This window comes from Pan troglodytes, chromosome 6 (assembly GCF_028858775.2).
Source record: "Pan troglodytes isolate AG18354 chromosome 6, NHGRI_mPanTro3-v2.0_pri, whole genome shotgun sequence".
NCBI classification, from domain to species: domain Eukaryota; kingdom Metazoa; phylum Chordata; class Mammalia; order Primates; family Hominidae; genus Pan; species Pan troglodytes.
The window spans coordinates 74231509-74240427 of record NC_072404.2 but is presented as its reverse complement, the minus strand read 5'-3'; the positions used below and the strand labels follow the sequence as shown (position 1 = coordinate 74240427).

The 8919-nt window shown below is 54.7% G+C and overlaps 1 long non-coding RNA gene and 1 pseudogene across 1 annotated transcript; one reads left to right on the top strand and one right to left on the bottom strand.

The window, feature by feature from the left end:
• Nucleotides 1-1163: 1163 nt before the first annotated feature.
• Nucleotides 1164-4393, bottom strand: LOC134810434 (uncharacterized). The gene is made up of 3 exons (XR_010158472.1): nucleotides 4294-4393; nucleotides 2655-2773; nucleotides 1164-1238 (listed from the first exon to the last, which is right to left on the bottom strand). It is a non-coding gene; the product is annotated as an uncharacterized LOC134810434 (long non-coding RNA).
• Nucleotides 4394-5687: 1294 nt separating this feature from the next.
• LOC134807006 (guanine nucleotide-binding protein subunit alpha-11-like) lies at nucleotides 5688-6926 on the top strand (annotated as a pseudogene).
• Nucleotides 6927-8919: the final 1993 nt, after the last annotated feature.

The window sequence follows — 8919 nt, the reverse complement described above, 5'->3', positions numbered from 1 at the left end:
TGACCCCCCCACCTCCCTCCCAGACAGAGCGGCTGGCCGGGCAGAGGGGCTCCTCACTTCCCAGTAGGGGCGGCTGGGCAGAGGCGCCCCCCCCACCTCCTGGACAGGGCGGCTGGCCGGGCAGGGGGCTGATCCCCCCACCTCCCTCCCGGACGGGGCGGCTGGCCAGGCGGGGGGCTGATCCCCCCACCTCCCTCCCGGACGGGGCAGCTGGCCGGGCGGGGGGCTGACCCCCCCACCTCCCTCCCGGATGGGGCGGCTGGCCGGGAGGGGGGCTGACCCCCCCACCTCCCTCCCGGACGGGGCGGCTGGCCGGGCAGAGGGGCTCCTCACTTCCCAGTAGGGGTGGCCGGGCAGAGGCACCCCTCGCCTCCCGGATGGGGCGGCTGGCCAGGCGGGGGGCTGATCCCCCCACCTCCCTCCCGGACGAGGCGGCTGGCTGGGCAGAGGGGCTCCTCACTTCCCGGTAGGGGCGGCCGGGCAGAGGTGCCCCTCACCTCCCGGATGGGGCAGCTGGCCGGGTGGGGGGCTGACCCCCCCACCTCCCTCCCAGACGAGGAGGGAGGACGCTCCTCACTTCTCAGACGGGGTGGCTGCCGGGCGGAGGGGCTCCTCACTTCTCAGACGGGGCGGTTGCCAGGCAGAGGGTCTCCTCACTTCTCAGACAGGGCGGCCGGGCAGAGACACTCCTCACATCCCGGACGGGGCGGCAGGGCAGAGGTGCTCCCCACATCTCAGACGATGGGCGGCCGGGCAGAGACGCTCCTCACTTCCCAGATGTGATGGCGGCCGGGAAGAGGCGCGCCTCACTTCCTAGATGGGATGGCGGCTGGGCAGAGACGCTCCTCACTTTCCAGACTGGGCAGCCAGGCAGAGGGGCTCCTCACATCCCAGACGATGGGCAGTCAGGCGGAGACGCTCCTCACTTCCCAGACGGGGTGGCTGCCAGGCAGAGGCTGCAATCTCGGCACTTAGGGAGGCCAAGGCAGGCGGCTGGGAGGTGGTTGTAGCGAGCCGAGATCACGCCACTGCACTCCAGCCTGGGCGCCATTGAGCACTGAGTTAACGAGACTCCGTCTGCAATCCCGGCACCTCGGGAGGCCGAGGCTGGCGGATCACTCGCGGTTAGGAGCTGGAGACCAGCCCAGCCGACACATCGAAACCCCGTCTCCACCAAAAAAATACGAAAACCAGTCAGGCGTGGCGGCGCACGCCTGCAATCGCAGGCACTCGGCAGGCTGAGGCAGGAGAATCGGGCAGGGAGGTTGCAGTGAGCTGAGATGGCAGCAGTACCGTCCAGCTGCTGCTCGGCATCAGAGGGAGACCGTGGAAAGAGGGGAGAGGGGAGAGGGGGGAGGGGGGAGGGGAGAGGGGAGAGGGGGGAGGGGAGAGGGGGGAGGGGGGAGGGGAGAGGGGAGAGGGGGGAGGGGAGAGGGGAGAGGGGAGAGGGGAGAGGGGAGAGGGGAGAGGGGAGAGGGGAGAGGGAGCTCTATCTACCATGTTAAAACATTTAATGTTTGTCTTCTGAAGTTTGTCTTTATGTACACCAAGATATTGGTTGTCTTGTTTTAAATGTATCATTGGATATCACATATTCTATTCGTTGTTTAATAAGGGTAATGCCCATCTAGGAATGAAAAGTTTTTTAAAATCAAAAACAAGAAGACAAGTGACAAACTCCATGTGGCAGATAAAAGGTTAATGAGCTTCACATATAAAGAACTTCTTCAAATAAATAAAAAAAAAAATTTAGGCTGGGCGCGTTGGCTCACGCCTGTAATCCCAGCACTTTGGGAGGCCAAGGTGGGCGGATCATGAGGTCAGGAGATTGAGACCATCCTGGCTAACATGGTGAAACCCCATCTCTACTAAAAATACAAAAAATTAGCCGGGCATGGTGGCGGGTGCCTGTAGTCCCAGCTACTCAGGAGGCTGAGGCAGGAGAATGGTGTGAACCCAGGAGGCAGAGCTTGCAGTGAGCTGAGATCTCCCCACTGCACTCCAGCCTAGGTGACAAAGCGAGACTCCATCTCAAAAAGAAAAAAAAAAGAAAAAGAAAAAGAAAAAACATTTAAAACATTAAATAATGCACCAAGGACATGAACGAACAATTCACCATTTAGACAGACAAAGGGCCAACAAGGGATGACAAATATTCATCTTCATTAGTAATAAATGTCATTTGAGATTTGTGAAGTTGTCAAAAATGAAAAATTTAGTTTTGGGTTTTTTTTTTTGAAATGAGGTCTCCCTGTCTTGCGTTGCCCGGGCTGGTCTCAAACTCCTGAGCTCAAACAATCCTCCCACCTGGGTCTCCCAAAATGCTGGGATTATAGGTGTGAGCCACCACATGGGGCCAAGATAAAAATTTAGGATTGTATTTTATGCCTATGAGTGTACAGAAAAATGTACCTCCCTGATAAGCAAAAATTGTAACATTTCCAGGGAGCAATTCAGTACAATGTGTCACAAGCCTTAAAAATCTTTTTAGGCTGGGAGCAGTGGTGGCTCATGCCTGTAATCCCAGCACTTTGGGAGGCTGAGGCAGGAGGACCACTTGAGCTCAGGAGTTCAAGACCAGCCTGGGCAATATAGTGAGACCTCATCTCTACAGAAAGTTTAAAAAAATATTATTTGGGCATGGTGGTACATACCTGTAGTTTCAGCTACTCAGGAGGCTGAGGTTGGAGGATTGCTTGCACAGCCCAGAAGATTGAAGCTACAGTGAGCTTTGGTCACACCACTGCACTCCAGTCTGAGTGACAGAGTGACTCTGCCTCAAAAAAAAAAAAAAAAGAAAAGAAAAAAGAAAAAAAATTTACTTTTTGGCACACTCCACTTCTAGACATCTATCCTAAGATAATAATCAACATATAAAAATGCACATACAAATATTGACTATAAGAATAAAAAATTTCAGCATTTAAGTTGTACAGGTGAATGTTTAAATTATGGTACACCCATTTGTGTTATTTATTTTAAAAAATTTTTTTGAAGTATAACTATGTAGAAAACTGTCCTAGCATAATGTTAAGCATCGTTCCCAATGTGTTTTAAAATCTGATGCAAAGCAAACAGAAGGCAGGCAGATGGGAAGGAAGGATGGGGGAAAGAAAGAAAGGAACAATGAAAAGGAGAAAAAGGAAGGAAGAGAAAGAAAGAAAGAAAAGAGAGAAAGAAAGAAAAAAAGAAAAAGGAGGAAGGAAGGAAGGAAGAAACATAGGGAGGGAAGAGGGAGGAAGGAAGGGAGGGAGGCAGAGAGGGAGGGAGGGAAGAAAGAAGAAGAAAGGAAGGAAAAAGGAAAGGAAAAAGAAAAATGAAAGAAAGGAAGCAGAGAAGGTAGGAAGGAGAGAAAAGGAAAGAAATAGGAAAGTAGGGAGGGAGGGAGGAAGGAAGGAAAGAAAAGAGAAAATGGGAAAAAAGACAGCAAAATCTTAACAGTAGTTACTATTGGATTTGAAGGTTACAGGTGCTTTTAATTTTCCTTTTTAATATTTTCTAAATTTGCTATAGGGATAGAATCACCCCCTCTTGGCAGGTTCTGAGACTTGTCCCTCCTTAATAGAATAATGAGTTGGGCCGGATGCAGTGGCCCATGCCTGTAATCCCAGAACTTTGGGAGGCTGAGGCAGGTGGATCACAAGGTCAGGAGATCGAGACTATCCTGGCTAACATGGTGAAACCCCATCTCTACTAAAAATACAAAAAAAAAACATTAGTCAGGCGTGGTGGGATGCGCCTGTAGTCCCAGCTACTCGGGAGGCTGAGGCGGAAGAATCGCTGAAACCTGAGAGGTGGAGGTTGCAGTGAGCCAGGATTGCACCACTGCACTCCAGCCTGGGTGACAGAGCCAGACTCCATCTCAAAATAAGTAAATAAATAAATAAATAAATAAATAAAATGTGAGTTGTCTGCGGGGTACGTGTCTGGTTACATTTGCTCTATAGAACTGCACATCTGCAGAATGCTTTCACTGCCGGAGAAAATTGCTTGCTCCCTTAATGAAAAGTCAATAAAGCTGAAAGAAATCTACTTCTTGGATTTGGGGTGGAAGCCAGAAGACTGGTAAGCATTCTTAAATGCCAGGGAAACTCACCCGGGCACTGAGAGGGGATGGTTGTCAGGATGGACCTGAAATTCTCATGACATTTGCTGTGTGGGCCGTGGGCAGGGCCTCTAGTCACTGCCTCCTGATTTGAAAAGTTAGAGGGGTGAATGAATGCACAGGACCATGATTTCAAGTGGAAATGTCATCACTTTGAAAATAATAGCAACTCATCCTGAACTCCCTACCTTGTCTGTGTGAATGTAGATGAATCCATCAGTGGGGGACTGGGCTAGATGCACTTCCTTTCACACCACATTAATTCTGTGCCCTAAGGCCAGGCACAGTGGCTCACACCTGTAATCCCAGCACTTTGGGAGGCTGAGGCAGGAGGATGGCTGGAAGCCCAGGAGTTTGAGACCAGCCTGGGCAACATAGTGAGATCCCATCTCTACAAAAAATAAAAAGAAAATAAAGTTCTATGCCCTAAATATATGTCCAGCTCAGGCTACATATCTATAGTGCTGGTGAGCCTGCAAGAACACACAGGTTCTGGACCTTGCTTTCAGTTTATTTATAATTCAGTGGAAATGGAAAAATATGAAAAGTTGCCAAGCACAGTGGCATGTGCATGTCATCGCAGCTCCTGAGGGGGCTGATACAGGAGGATTGCTTGAGCCTGAGAGTTTGAATCCAGCCTGGGCAACATAGTGAGACTCCCTGTCTTAAAAAAATAGAAAAAGGGGCCAGGCGTGGTGGCTCATGCCTGTAATCCCAGCACTTTGGGAGGCTGTGGCGGGCGGATCACCTGAGGTCAGGAGTTCAAGACAAGCCTGGCCAACATGGCGAAACCCCCTGTCTACTAAAAATACAAAAAAATTAGCCTGGCATGGTGGCATGCGCCCGTAATCCCAGCTACTCAAGAGACTGAGGCAGGAGAATTGCTTGAACCCGGGAAGGACAGGTTGCAGTGAGTCGAGATCACACCACTGCACTCCAGCCTGGAGGACAGAGTGAGACTCCTCTCCGGGGGGTGGGGAAATGCAACTTTTGGCAGGCATGGTGACTCATGCCTGTAATCACAGCTTTTTGGGAGGCTGAGGCGGGCAGATCACTTGAGGTCAGGACTTCAAGACCAGCCTGGCCAACACGGTGAAACCCAGTTTCTAATAAAAATCCTAAAATTAGGCCAGGTGCAGTGGCTCACGCCTGTAACCCCAGCACTTTGGGAGGCAGAGGCGGGCGGATCACGAGGTCAGGAGATCGAGACCATCCTGGCTAACAAGGTGAAACGCTGTCTCTCCTAAACATACAAAAAAATTAGCCAGGTGTGGTGGCGGGCGGCTGTAATCCCAGTTACTTGGGAGGCTGAGGCAGGAGAATCGCTGGAACCCAGGAGGCAGAGATTGCAGTGAGCCGAGATCGCGCCACTGCACTCCAGCCTTTTTTTGAGACTCCGTCTCAAAAAAAGCAAAAAACAACAACAAAAAAACCCAACTCGGGTGCTGTCGCTCGGCTGCAGTGGCTGCGGTTGGTGGTGGCTGCGGCGGCCACCTCGAGCTCTCATGCATCCGCCGAGGCGGGGCGGGGCGGGCCGGCCGGGGGCCAAGGGCCCGGGGCTGAAGCCTGAGGGCCGAGGCGGGCGGCGACCGAGGCGGCTCCGGCCAGGGTCGGGCCGGGGGCCGGTGGGTGGCGGCCGTGGCCGGGACGATGACTCTGGAGTCCATGATGGCGTGTTGCCTGAGCGATAAGGTGAAGGAGTCCAAGCGGATCAACGCCGAGATCCAGAAGCAGCTGCGGGGGACAAGCGCGACGCCCGGCGCCAGCTCAAGCTGCTGCTGCTCTTCACGGGCGAGAGCGGGAAGAGCACCTTCATCAAGCAGATGCGCATCATCCATGGCGCCGGGTACTCGGAGGAGGACAAAAGGGGCTTCACCAAGCTCGTCTACCAGAACATTTTCACCGCCATGCAGGCCATGATCCGGGCCATGGAGACGCTGAAGATCCTCTACAAGTTGGAGCAGAACAAGGCCAATGCGCTCCAGATCCGTGAGGTGGACGTGGAGAAGGTGACCACCTTTGAGCATCGGTACGTCAGCGCCATCAAGACCCTGTGGGACGACCCCGGCATCCACGAGTGCTACGACCGCAGTCGCGAGTACCAGCTCTCGGACTCGGCCAAGTACTGCGTGACCGACGTAGACTGCATCGCCACCTCGAGCTACCTGCCCACCCAGCAGGACGTGCTGCGGGTCCGCGTGCCCACCACCGGCATCTTTCGACCTGGAGAACATCATCTTCAGGATGGTGGATGTTGGGGGACAGCGGTCGGCGCAGAGGAAGTGGATCCCACTGCTTTGAGAACCTGACGTCCATCCTGTTTCTCGTCGCCCTCAGTGAATACGACCAAGTCCTGGTGGAGTCGGACAACGAGAACCGGATGGAGGAGAGCAAAGCCCTGTTCCGGACCATCATCGACTACCCCTGGTTCCAGAACTCCTCCGTCATCCCCTTCCTCAACAAGAAGGACCTGCTGGAGGACAATATCCTGTACTCACACGTGGTGGACTACTTCCCCGAGTTCGAAGGGCCCCAGCAGGACGCCCAGGCGGCGCGGGAGTTCATCCTGAAGATGTTAGTGGACATGAACCCCGACAGCGACAAGATCATCGACTCCCACTTCACGTACGCCACCGACACGAAGAACATCCGCTTCGTGTTCGCGGCCGTGAAGGACACCATCCTGCAGCTCAGCCTCAAGGAGTACAACCTGGTCTGAAAGCGCCCAGGCCCAGGGAGACGGGACGGAGACAAGGGCCGGGACAAACCTTCCTTCACACCCAACCCGCGGCTGCGGGCCAGGCGGCGCTGCTGAGCCCGGGCGGGGCCTCTGCCCGCGGAGGATTTTTTTTTTTTTTTTTAAATATTTTTAACAAATGGTTTTTATTTCACAGTTATCAGGGGATGTATATCTGTCTGCACACTTCGCGCACCTCCTCACCTTTTGTCAACGTCAAAGGGAGCCTTTTTCTGGCCTTGACTTACGGTTCGCTTTTTTCTAAAAAAAAAAAAAAAAAGAAAAAAAGGAAAAAGAAAAAACCCAACGAAACCTAAAACACACGTGCGCCCGGTGTCCCCAGCGACTCTGGGCCTCACAGAGCCCCTTGCCAGCCAGCATGGGGGTCCCCACCCCGCAGCCTCCCGTGGCTGTCCTTCCAACCCCACATGCTTTTTCTTTCTCTTCCCCGCTTCTTTTCTTCTTCAACACGAAAGGCATGGAGACTCGGGGACTGATATTTTCCCCCCTTTTTTAAGTTATTGACGCCCAGTGCGCCTCTCCTCTTCACAACTCAATGCTGTGTTTTGCCCACTGGACTCCTGAAGAGGGGTGGGGCACTCCCTCAGTCGCCCACCCTGGGAAGTGCCTAAACTTTTTTTTTTTTTTTAAGTAAAAAGAACGCCTCACTGCACAGGTTCAAGAAATGCCCAGGGTCCTGTCTTATGGCCGGGTACCCCGTCCCTCTGCAGAGGCTGGGAAGGATCCCTGGGCTGGAGTTACAGGGGCTCGAGGCTCCTCTGGGCTGTGCCTCCAGGGGCAACACTGGCAGCTTGGGGCTGCCGGGGGGGCTCCAGAGGGCTGCACAGCCACCCTGTCCCGGCTGGAGTGCACCCCACTGGAGCTCACGTGGGCTTAGCTGCTGGAGGGACGGTCCCCCAGTAACACCCAGAGAAAGGCCACTTGGATGGGGGCATTTCTTTTCGTTTTGTTCTGCTATGTGTTGTCCCCGATTTGGAAACAGTGAGGGTGGGGTGGGGACTTTTACAGAATATTCTCAGGTGTGTACCTGAGAGGTAGAGAGAGGGACATGGCAGGCAGCTCCGTGCATGGCCTTGTCCCATGCACTTGTGCCCGCCCCCGAGGAGCGGGAAGCCAGCACTTGCACTTGGGCCAGGGGCGCATGGAAGGTGGTGGCAGGCACTGGCCCTGGCAGCTTCCAGGCCTGGCTGGCCATGGCCATGGTCTGATGGGGAGCCCGCCAGGCCACGGCTGCGCACTGAGCCACAGCCCCAGGGACTGCCTCCCGGGACCCCTTTAGGCACTGAGGTACCCAGACTGGTTGTCCCCGAAAGACTCGGAAGGTGGGGAATGAGGGGATTCTTTTTGGGGAGGTGGGTTTTTCGTCTGCTGTTGACTGAACACTGTGGCGCTCTGTGGGTCTGGGCTTCTCATAGCTGTCCCAGGGATGGATCGCCCGTGCTGCCCTCGCCCGCTGCCATTCTGGGACCCTGCACGGCTGCTTCTGGCCTTGACAGATTACAAAAGAAATAGCCCCCAAATAAGACCACCCGGACCAGCAGTTCCCAGCTGCCACTGTCAGGCCTGCCCCGGACTCCTCGTGCACAGGGGCTGTCTGCTGGCTTCTGGGGGGAGAAGAGGGGGAGCCCCGTGGAGGGGGCAGGGGAGACGCATGCTGGTCAGGGCAGGTACATTTCTGGTGATGAGCCCCACTGGGAAACGGGGCAGTGCCCCCCCTCTCCTCGCTTCCCCACGCCACTTTTCCTCTTTTGTCTCTCCTGGAAGTGTCCTTTTTTTGTGCCAAGTGTCTACTTAAGAGGGTTGGTACCAGAAGCCCCCCATGGTGAGTGCTGGGGCCCAGAGGTGCCCTGGGGGAGCACATGGTGCCACCCCTGGCGGGGCCGGTGCATCCATTGCTGGCAGCGGACCCCTCTAGGGGGCCTGGGCTTGTGGCATCTCTGAGGGCCCAGATCGCACAAGGGGACCCGAACCCGGCTGGAGGATGGAATCGCCTAGCATGCAAGCTGGGGCGCTGCTGGGCTAAGTATTAGCCCTTCCAGGGGAGGGGGCCATGCCA